Raw genomic sequence first — 12,406 nt, forward strand, 5'->3', positions numbered from 1 at the left:
CCGCAAAAAAATGCTCCTTGTCACAGCAGGTGTGACACGATAAAGATCCTTCCCTGCTCAAAGACCGTAAGCGCCGAGCATAGGCCCAAATTATGCAGCCCTTCACCGGTACTAGTGACATCTCCATATGAGTGAAAAATTCTCGAGCAGGACGTTAAACAATATACATGTACAATCAATCAATCAGTAGACCTGGCGCTCTAAATTAGCTTTATTTTATATCTGTTTTGTCTTTTTTAACCTTCTGAATTAAATATTTACATGTATATTTTATATTCTCTGATCATTTCTGTCATCTGCTACATAAGTATGGAAGCTCGGTAAGAACAGAAATCAAAATGGAAATATAGATATAGGAAATAGAATATCATTTTTGAGTGTTATCAGGATAGAAAATGAAGTTGATACGTGATCAAATCTACTACGATGCCCTTACGGCGTTATATAATTTGATCACGTAACCAACTTGAAGTCATATCCCAATAATACTAAACAAGAGGTCCATGGGCCACATCGCTCATCTGAGTCACATTGACCCATATTTTAAGATTTTCGTATGTAAAACTTTGATCCCTATTGTAGCCCCAACCTACCCCTGGGGGCATGCTTTTTACAAACATGAATATGCACTATTTCAGGAAGCTTTCATGTAAATATAAACTTTTCTGGTCCAATGGTTCCTGAGAAGATTTTCGAATATTTGTAAAACTTTGATCCCCTATTGTGACCCCTTCATACCCCCAGGGGCCATGATTTCAACAAACCTGAATCTGCACTATGTCAGTTCTAGAAAACTTTCATGTAAATTTGTACTTTCCCGGCCCAGTGGTTCTTGAGAAGATTTTTAAAGATTTCCCCTATATATTCACATGTGAATATTTTACCCCCATTTGTGGCCCCACCCTACCCCCAGGGGCCATGGTTTTAATGCACTATGTCAGGGAGCTTTCATTTAAAATTCAGTTCTACTGGCACAGTACTTCTTGAGAAGATTTTTAAATGACCCTACCCTATTTTTGCATTTTTGTGATTATCTCCCTTATGAAAGGGGCGTGACCCTTTATTTGAACAAACTTGAAAGCCCTTCACACAAAGATTCGTTTTGCTAAGTTTGGTTGAAATTGGCGGAAAGGGTCTAGAGAAGAAGTCGAAAATGTGAAAAGTTTACAGACACACCGACGGACGGACGGACAACAGATGCGCTTTCAGTTGAGGTATGCTAAAAATGACATCTTATTTCTTTAAAAAATGGAGGTTCCGTGTCGCGGCAGGCGTTGGCAAATTAAAGAACCCTCACTGCTACGGCATAGGTCTAAATTTGTGGTACTTCACCAAGAGTTCCATCTTCGCTAGCCAAGGGTGACGATCCACGGTGTTTAGAACTCTATAGAGAAACACCGTGGATCGTCACTCTTGGCTAGCGAAGATACTAGAGTTTTTGACGTCTGAATGAGTGAAAAACTTTCAAAGGGTCGTAGAACAATCAAATTGAATGACAAATTGAGGTTGGTCTGGGGATGCACATGATGTACCGTTCGGAGACTAAATTACTGTAGGGCGTTACGATATCATCCGAAAAACACAGCAGTATAAATACGGGCGTTCTACTTCAAAATCAGTTCATTCGTTTACTATTAATTATAGAAGTGAGCGGTGGCAAATTTCTACTTTTAAAAGAAAAGTAGAAAAACAGACGTGGCCTTGACGTATTCCATAAAAATACTATAATAGTATTGTTGAAGTAGTTTGTGGCTAAGTTCTATTGTAGTAATATTGGTACTTAGTTGTAATTGTATTAACTCAACGTGCGTCGTACTATGAAGTACCGAGTAAACGTTTAATACACGGCTGACTTAAAAAAAAGTCTTGGGATTCACATATCCCAGATAGGATCTCTCGCTCTGTGTGTGTGTACGTGGGGGGTCAGTACGTCAAAGTGGGATGTGTTACCCATTTACTCGCGTTGTTAGAGCTTCAGCGGAACTTGCAAAGTGGCCGTGGGACAACAACCCTGGGAGGTATAGAAGTATGGAACTACGGGGTCCCCAAACTAAAAACGCCAGGGCTCTTAGAAACCAACTCTACAAAGCCTAAAGGCTAAATTACTCAACATTGTCAGATTATCGATATATCATTGTCTGGCAATAAAAACAAGTCAACCTTGTCTTTGATGGCAAAATGCGTTCAAACATCAGACACCAAGATATCAAAATCACACATCAGATGTTCCACCCCCAACCATGTGCAAAAAAATGCTATGGTTATCACACAGGTTTGTGCAATAAATTTTTATCGTGTCCCAAATTGGGAGGCTAACACGATTCAAAAACACAAGATTCAAAAAATTGAAAGTAAAACTCTGCATATTACAATGGTTGTCTACTTTACAATGTACACTTCCTCGCCGTGACGCTTCATGTCTAAGATTGTCATACACCAACCTAACAAAACACTCTCAATTTCACTGAGATATATCGAATCAATATATAAATGAAAATGAACATTGTTAATGCATAAAACGTCGTTGATAAATAATTGTTACATTGAAGGACACTGCAGGGTGGGATATTTTTTTTTTCTTCACATGTAAAAGCTTTTGAATAAATTCTGCCTCATAAGAATATAAAAACAGGTCGGCTAATAAAGGATCACAATCCATGCCCATGAGAATTCCAACTGACTGTTGAAAGACCATGTAGATATTGTCCATGAGGAACTCCAGCATCTTTTTAATATCAACTTTAGAGAACTTGTGCGTAGAATTAGAGTGATGTTTAAGAAAAGGATTTTTGAATGACTGATCACAAGATAAGAAAAGGATTTTTGAATGACTGATCACAAGATAAGAATATGTCCGCGTTCCAAAAATTTCGGGGAGCATGTGGTCATGTCTGTCCGTCCGAGTGCACATCTCCTGAACCTTTCATCAGAAATTGATCATAATTGACCACAAATATTCCTTGGGACAAGGACATTTGGACCAAGATCATTTTTGAAAGATCAAAGTCACTCAGAACATATACCTTATTTAAGGATACAAGAAAAAAGTTACTTACTTCAAAACTGTTCAAAACAGATATTGTTCATATATCACACAGATAAATAATATGCAAATGGCTTTTAGACAAAGGCCACTCAAGGTCATTTATAAAGGTCAAAGTCACTCAGAACATTACACATGAACAAAACTTCACCTCTGAACAATATTTCCACAGTTATCAATATTTTGGACCAATGTCTCTCGATGTCATTTTTGAAAGGTCAAGGTCACTCAGAACATAACCTATTTTAAGGAAAAAGTTTCTTATTTCAACAGTGTTTTAACAAGTATTGATCATATATCACACAAATAAGCAAATGGCTTTCAGACTATAGTCACTCAATGTCATTCTGTAATGATTGATTGATTGCTTGAATGTTGTTTAACGTCCCTTTCGAGAATATTTCACTCATAAGAAAACCTCACAACTGCCGGTGAAGGGCTGCAAAATTTAAGCTTGTGCTCGGCGCTTATGGCATTTGAACAGGGATGGATCATTATCGTGCCACACCTGCTGTGACACGTGACCTCGGTTTTTGTGGTCTCATCCGAAGGACCGCCCCATTTAGTCACCTTCTACGACAAGCAAGGGGTACTGTGGAACAAATTCTACGCGCACGGAGCCCAAGTCCAAAGGGAATGGATTTTTTTTGTAGATTCGGGGTGGCTAGAGGTTTTATTAATGTACATATGTTTATCGGTGGGTTTGCAGTATAAGTCAGTACACAGGATTCCGTCTGTTATTGAGATTGTTACATCAAGGAAATCGATTTTGGTGTTTGATAGACGTAAGTCAAGCTGAATGTTTGAATGTATTTCATTCGCGGTTTTATGGAATAGGGTCGGAAAGTCTCGTCATGTGACTCGCGAGAAATAACGTGAAATCGTACTTCCGGGCAGTTGTCAGGATGGCATTATCAATAATGTACTAGACTCGCTACGTTCAAAACCACACAGAGCTTACTACAAAAAGCGAGAGAGCGGTGGATAACAACTGGGTTTAGAAAATTTGTTCTAGATAGAGCTCTGAGTTATTACAGCAGTTGTTCAAGCGTCAATACGAGACATTTTCCTACAAAGTACAGGTATGTTTACATTATAGAGTCGTCTGCATCATATGCACTGTACAGTCATTTGCATAATATACACCCATACATCTATATCTCAGAGTTTAGTTCAAGACATCGGAAGTCCTCGATCAAAATCTCAGCAATATATTTGCCTAGTTCTGATTAGACTGATTCTTGATTGATGTTGTGATACACCCCCCCCCGTAATATAATCTGCATCGAGTGAAAACGCTAGAACAATAGAAAGGAATAAAAAAAATTCCCTGTTGTGTATAACATGGATATATAGCCCTATTTTATTCTATGATTTTGAACGTTTTACAGTTTCATTTAGAAATTTATCTAAATTATTTCATAAAGGAATTTTTTACTAGATAAATGCAGATATCATTATAAAGTTTTTCTTTACAAATTCTTTCAGACAGCAGTATAAGTAAATAAATTTTATTATTCTATAAGAAAATGTTGAATGTCCAAATAAGAATTATCTAGCATTGGTATTTTTATGAAAGAATATAGACATAGTGGATGTCAGTCTTTTTTAATATATTTTTTGGGGGGTAAAATTTTCAGAGTGCAACCCGGAAGGTGCGCAGCAGCTCAAAGAGAGCCATGGTTATTGGCATCAAGTTCTCCATCAGCTTTACCTCACAGGCACCATTTGTGATTTCATAGTTTGAACACCAATGAACATGGAAGTGATTCTCATCCTTCGAGATGAATTATGGGAATTATACTTGGCATACATGATTGAGCCTTTGTGCCCTCTCTGCAATAACAAACTAGACAAACTTGTGAAAATTCAAATGTCTTCCATTAGTTTTATTTTGTTTTTGCTACAATTGATCAGTGTAAAGATGTGCATGAATCATCATTGTAACAATTTCTTTGACTAGCAACCTTAAATAAATGTTCACGTTATCATTTACTTGAATGCATTTAATACAACTTGACAATGCAGAATAATGTGAGTAAGAAGTTGTACATTTATAGTATCTAAGTCCAAAGGTAAGATTTGATAAATTGTGGAATTCATATCGGTTATTTCCTTCAGTAGAGGATTTGCAAATGTACAAGAGTCACACAGAGTTGAAAATCTTAGTGGACAGATATATATGTCTGTATTGTGAAGGTATATGATTTAGAATATGGATGTATTTAATTATTCAATTCACACTCCACATGAATTTGACTCTTCTGGTAACAGCTGTGCTTCATCCTTACTGAAATGAGATTTTGATGAAAGAAAAGGTGATATGTTCAATGTCACTCCTGATTAAAGTTTATCAAATATATCAAATCCTTTATTAGTAAGAATCATATATCATATGGTTTCAACATCTCCAATACACCTCAGTGATCAACAATATCACCATCAGAGGTGGACCCAGGATATAATTCAGAACAATTGTGCTACACAAGTAATAGCCTTTGCTGTGTGACAAATTTTGCACAATGTAGTTGCTGTCAGATAATGACTAGTTATTCATTTTTAAAGTTAAATTCAGTGTTATGTTTCTTGTATCCATTGCGATTCTTTCAGAGGTAAATTAGGCATTGAGCCCTCTGGCCTGCTAAATGTAAATCCCTTAGATTTAGGTGCAACTTCATGAGAAATTGATCACTGGTATGAACCCTTGCACCGCCCATCCTAGAAGTTTTTAAAATGGGCCCATTCTCTTCATAACAGCCACCAACACATTGATACTTCTGACGGAAATGATGTATATAACAGCATGTGAATATCATTAAAAGTATTGCAGGGGTGGATCAAGAAAATTTGCAAAGGGGGGGGGGGGGGCAAGTGTAATTTATACTATCTCCCTAAAAGAGGTATTAGTGTAAATTAAAATTATCAAAATTGCAACCCAAATCCCCATATTTGTTACATATGAACTACCAAATGGGGAATGGCACCACCACCAACCCCACTTGTCCCACCACTGCATTATTAAACAGTAAATAAACATCTTTTATCAAAAATTTTCATTTTCAAGAAGAATTCAAATGCCACAATCTAAATTGAATTAATTTAAGATCTGAATGTATGGGCGAATGTTTACTATTTCTTTGTTGTCACAAGAGGCATAGTGTTTCACAAACACATATACAGAAATGAAGTACATGTGTATCAAAAACATGTTATTTCAGTGATCCAAATCGTCTTTGAAATTTTTTTTTGTTTCCAAATTGGTAGCATTTTCCGTGAGGGTCACAATAAAAACATAAGCAATATCATTATTAATTAAAATATAATGAAAATGAGAAACTGCATTGCCTTGTAAATGTGTCCTCCCCCCTTAAACTATCAGCATCCCATAAATGTGTTACTACAAGTTTATATGATCAACTATTAGTCAGGGAGATTGACAAAACATGGTACAAATAGATGCCTGCATATATTTACTTTACCCAGCTAATTGTTTTATTCCCGACACCCCCCCCCCCCCCCCCCGACCCTTTTGCATTCAGTCTGTCTCCTTTATCAAAAGTAACACACTGCATAATTGTGTCATGTAATGTTAGTTCTAACTCATAAAAAAAACTAAACCCTTTAACTTGACAGCTGTTTATTATCGAAAATATTCAGTAAAATTTGTTTTAGATCAATCACCCGGTCGTGGGTAGAGCTCGCTGCTTCTCAGTTCTCAATCGGTGATTTAACTATAAAAATATAAGTATTATGACTTGTTTACCTGCATCTACAAATCCACTTCTTCCTCTTTTTGCATAAGTAGGGAATCTATATAGGCTGTAGGTTCATTTTAACGCTGTCATCTGAGCATAACCAAAGCAAAACGAAGTGACATTTTTCGACTGTTGCCCGGAAGTAGTAAATCGAAAGCGAAAGTAAACGAGACTTTCTGACCCTATAGGGGCTGTAAGTCTCGTTTCTTGTCACTTCCGGTGAAGCGTTTCCGGTGACAAACAAATCCGATTCAGTATTACGAGTATAGAATATGGGCCAAATACACGTCCGAAAACCAACGCTTATTAGTAAATCAGAGAACGCTATGTACCACAACCATTTGTTATGTCCCTGTTTAACAAGTTGGCATGCATTGTCAATGCAGTGGTTCAAGTGTCGATGGAGAACAAGTTGTATAAAGTAACCAGGTAACTGCAAGTATACCTTCATCTTCATGAATGATTATTCGATAATTACGCAATTCATTTATACTTTTAATTAAACTTACTTCTCTTTACTAGGCCTAATATGATTACGGTGTGACCGTTGGGGCGAGCGCAGCATATCTGAAACATTTTCAAAAAATTTATATTGAAAACAAGGAAAACTGATCTGGTTCACTGTCATTACTAAAGTAATTAGGGTGTTAGTGTGACCCAGTAAACCCGTGAGTTACCCACAGACTTACCTATGCATAACGCTGAATGAACCTTTTCACTGTTCGTCGTTATTCGTGTGTTCGTCTATTCTCTACGTCTTTCGTATTCAAGCTCTGGTCGCAAGATGCCTCTTGGCGGGAACTGTCATCCGGGCTCCGGAAGCTGTCTGCCAAACAGGTCGTACTGGGGACGACTCCCCAGATACTACACTCCCCCCCGTTTTCTCTGAAGGACGGAGAAATGGGTCTAACCAGTAATCAAGGTGGGCGCGCCACGCCCCCCTCGGAGAGACTTATCCGAGGACGCCGGAAAACTCCGGCAAAGAGAGGACCCGGGCATACTCCCGGAAGAATTCAACTAAGACCTCTAAGGTCCCTACCCGGTGTGGAACAGGGATACCCTGTGACCCACACCCCCTAAACTTCTGACGGGGAAACCCCCCGAATTAGTCCCCAGTGCAAACCAGGACAGCCTGTCCTGGGCCATGCACCCCTGCCCGGTGGTAAAGGGAAACCCCCCCCATAAAATCCACCCCCCATGTGGACCAGGGTCACCCCTGGCTCTCACACTGAAACTGTGACCCCCAAAACCAGGGGAAAACATCCAGGAGCGACTTACCACTCCTGGATCACCGCCAGGGTCACCCTGCGGGCACCATGCCACCCCCGAGGCATCTCCGCAGTCATGTACTGGGAGGTAACGAACCCAGGGGGTGGCCTAGGGAACTCCTCCCCACCGACCGGAGGGCCCCCTATATCCCCGTCCAAAGGGCTCTGCCCGAACTCGAGCATGGGGGACGAATCCCCCTCACCCTGATGCTGGCCGGTGGCACCCCCTTCGATCATCTCTGGTCCAAGAGGGTACCACTCGACCGGCTCCTCCTCCTCAAAGTCAAGCTCCCACCCCTCTGGCTGATTCAGTTCAAGGGGGGGAGGCCCATCGTCCGAGAAGGGGGAGGCATCTCTCGGCTCCTGGCGGATGAACGGGGCCTCCTCAGGAGCTACCGGTGGCGCCATGGGAGCAGCGGTCCCCGGAGCCGGAGCCCCCGAGGAGGGCCTCGTTCTGGCGCGTGAGGGACCCCCTCGACGAGTTGGGCTTCATAGAGAAGTCCCTCAAGCGCCCACGACCTATCCTCTCGTTGGCGGCCAACCTCCCGTAGGCCGCCCTCGAGCAGGGGTCAATCCTGGCAAGCAAGACAGCCTGTGCCCTCCAATGGAGGAGGAGCGCGGGGTGGACGTCCCCGCGCAACTCGTAGACCGGGGGAGGGGCTTCCCCCACACTACGACACAGACTGTCCATGGCCTCCACCAGGTCTGGTGTGAGGCCACCGTGGGGGTCCGGGAACTCCTCCTCGGCCCGTAAGGAGGCTGCCAACTCGGACAGAGTGGCACCTGGGCCGAGGAGGGTCCTGGCCAACCACTTCAGGACCCTCTCCCGGATGGACGAGACCTCCCGGGAGGGGGGACGCCACGCCGGAAGACCGGCGGCAGGTGAGTAAGTGTGACATGCCGCCGGAGCTTCCGGGCAGCCACCCCACACAGCAGGGGGCACTCCGAGTCCCGACTGCTGTGGGGGCCAGGGGGACCGGGAGCCCCCGCATCCCTGGGGTCCCCAAAGTCCTCCCGGATCCTTACTGGGCTGGGCCCGCGGGGCGGCGGAGTGGCTCTCCGCCTCCTCCCGCTCTGGGACGAGGAGTCGTCCCTCTGGGAGCGCGCCCGCCCCCCCCCCCCTCCAGCCCCCGGGGGGGGGACCCCCCTCCGACTCAGCGCCACGCTGTCTCCCGCAAAGAGAAAGAAGAAGGTGTGAGCCACCCGCACCCCAACAGGAGCAAGGGGAGCACACACAACTATCCAACCTCTCTGCATCCTCCAGAGTCACTCCCACACACTTTCCATGAAACCACTCCTCACACCTATCACACTGGATCATAAGTTTGCCATCGTCCGCCTGGCGGCAGAGGCAATAGCGCGTTTTCCCCGAGGCGGACTAGTGAGTGCTTTCTTCAAAGCGTCGAATGCTGACCGCTACTCGTGACCCCATTCAACGGGTTTTTTCCCTGTCACCTGATAAAGCGGGCACGCTAACTGGGCATACCCAGCTATGAAGGTCCGATGGTAGTTCGCAAACCCCAGGAACCTTTCTACCTCCTTAACATTGGTTGGGGGAGCCCACTCCCTCACTGCTGCGATGTAAGTGTCCCCCATCTCAATACTCTTTCCGCTCACTTGGCGCCCCAAGAATTCAACCTTAGTCTGGAACAGCTCACACTTCTTGGGCTTGAATTTCAGGTCGAACTCCCGGAATCTCCGGAATACCGCTTTCAAGTTGTCCAAATGACCTTGAAAGTCCTTACCAAGGACTAAGGCGTCATCCAGGAAGGCCAGGACTATACTCCATGTGAGTCCCCTTAACACCAGGCTCATGGCACGGGAAAAAGTCGCCGGTGCATTGCACAATCCGAATCCCATACGAACAAACTCTTTGAGTTTGAGGCCGTCCTTAGGATTTCAACAGCCCGTACTTCGTGACAAAGGCGGTCTTCTTCCTGTCCTTAGGGCTGATCTTGATTTGGTGAAAAGCTGAATTGGCATCGAGCTTCGAGAACTACACATTGCCAGTTAAAGTGTCTAGACACTCGTCAATGAGGGGCAATGGGAATACGTCCTTCCGGGTCACGTCGTTGAGTTTACGGTAGTCTAGGCACCACCGAACTTGCCCGTCCTTTTTCCTGATCAGCACAGGGGCGGAGGCCCACTCTGACACCGAGGGCTGGATCACACCTGCATCCAACATCTTCTTAAGATGTGCTTCCTCTTCGTCCACGAAGAACAGCGGGGTGCGCCTCATCCTCTCCTTAACTGGACGAGCCTCGCCTGTGTCGATCTCATGCTCCAGAGCCGTGAAATTGCCAAAGTCGAATTCCCCCGTAGCAAATACGTCCTGAAATTCGTTGAGCAGGTCTGCGAGCATCCGTCGCTCCTCCGGGGTCAGTTCCTTGGACGAGCGATCAAGGAGGTCCTTCAAGTGTTCGGGGACCTCAGCCCCCGAATCAATGTGGGGATTAGCCACACTGCAAACATTCCGGACATAGTCCGAAGTCGGCGTCCGAAATCCGGCCTCCGAGGCTGAGCCTATCACACTGCCCTCTGGGATGGACACATCCTCGTCCGAGGCGTTGATAATGCAGGTCACTGCTGACCTCCCCCCAGTGTGATAAGTGTGCGGCACCAGTAGTACGTTCGAGAGTCGTGTGATCTGAGGGCTGACTACGAAGTCTTTCAACTCCTTATCCAAATGACAAGGGCATAAGACGACTGAGGCAGCTGGGACCCTGATAGACTTTGTTACCGAAACCTGGGCCTCCTGTCCCCCTCCTGGGCGTCCGAACGTCATAGGGACCTTCTCCTTTCCCAAGGTCATGGTGCCATGCTCCAGGTCTAAGTGAGCCTTCTGCTGATGCAAAAACTCCATACCTAGCAGCATTTGGTCCTGCAGGGGAGCCACATACAGGTCGACGTTATGTTCTGTGTCTCCCAGGCAAACTGCCACAGGGCCAATGACGAAGCCCCTCATCCGAGCGTTTTCCCCTGCCTGAACCAAGGTCACATGCTGCTTGATGGGAGGCTTGGGGTCGAGCTCCTCGTAGACCCGGGTGGACAGCACACTCACCTCCGCCCCAGTGTCTACCACTGCCTGTAGTCTGACTCCCTGGACTACCATTTCGACCATGAATCCGGTGGTTGGGCGTATCTGCCCTATAGGCACAGGCAAGTCTTCATGGGCTTCTCCCACATGCCGGCATGGCATATCTGCTGTCCCGTCCTCCGCCTGGCCACTGACCACCCCCAGCCCACATTCCTCCTTGGGCTGAACCTGCGCCTTAACTGGCTCCGGGCACTCACTAGGCCTGGGCGTGAGGTACGCGTCCGGCCTGCTCCTCCTGAATGAGCGAGGGCTCCTGATCCGGCAAGTCCTCCGAATCCTCCGGAAATTCCTCCCCATCCCCCTGGTTCTCTGTCCCCAACCTGGGCAGTTCCGGCACCACGATATCCTCAGGGAGCCTGAATCCCGACAGCATATCCTTGGGAGAAGGCTCGTATTTGTCCTCCTCCCACCCTATAACCCAGTCATCGGATTCCTCCTCCTCCTCCTCCTCCTCGGATGCCTCCTTGAACCGCACTTGGAGTGTGCCCTTCCTGGAGCGGCGCATGCAGGAGGGCGCCTGCCTGTGTCCTCCTGCAAACCGACTTGTCCCCGTGAGAGCGTCGCACGGCCCTGGCCTAACTGGGGAGCGCTCTGGAGTCAGCACCCTGACTTCCCGCTGCGTAGGCCCTCCACTAAATTGTGACTGGCGGGTCTTGGCTCCCCGCCCCCGTGGTTCTGACGAACGTTGCTGCGTCTCGTGGCCGTCCTTAGGCTTGGCCTTGGCCCCTTGACCCTGGTTCGCCTCAGTTTTCCCCTTCAGCTCCGGGCATTCCCTTTTGAAGTGCCCCATGGCCCCGCATTTGTAGCAACCTACTGACTACTGATTTCCGCTCAAAGGTGGCGATGAAGGTCTCCGAGGAGAGGGGGTCCGCCCTCGGAGTTCCTTCTCTATCTCCTGAAGGCGCTGGCGCATCTCCCTGAGTTCCTTGTCAGAATCGGGGGCCTTCTCCTGGGCTACCTGCCTCACATCCCGCCTAGGCTTTGACGACTTAGTCTGCCTTGAATGCTGGTAATACTGCATCCGATCAACAGCTTCCTCAACCGTCTTGGGCTGGCCATCCAGGGCATAGAGTCCTGCGTCCCGGTCCTCGGCGCCATAACACAGCCGCGGAATGGCGTGAGTATGAACATCTGGCACGGATGGGAAGGCTTGTGTGGCCAGGGTAAGCACCCTATCTGCCCAATGTCTCAAAGACTCGCCTGCATTCTGGGACGCTGACTGGAAGTTCAGCTGGTGTGACAG

General features: G+C 45.8%; 1 long non-coding RNA gene across 1 annotated transcript; it reads right to left on the bottom strand.

The window, feature by feature from the left end:
• Positions 1-4,905: 4,905 nt before the first annotated feature.
• On the bottom strand, positions 4,906-7,968 carry LOC125681543 (uncharacterized). The gene is made up of 2 exons (XR_008800305.1): positions 7,488-7,968; positions 4,906-7,365 (listed from the first exon to the last, which is right to left on the bottom strand). It is a non-coding gene; the product is annotated as an uncharacterized LOC125681543 (long non-coding RNA).
• Positions 7,969-12,406: the final 4,438 nt, after the last annotated feature.

The sequence above is a fragment of the Ostrea edulis genome, chromosome 2 (genome assembly GCF_947568905.1).
Source record: "Ostrea edulis chromosome 2, xbOstEdul1.1, whole genome shotgun sequence".
In the NCBI taxonomy this organism is placed as follows: domain Eukaryota; kingdom Metazoa; phylum Mollusca; class Bivalvia; order Ostreida; family Ostreidae; genus Ostrea; species Ostrea edulis.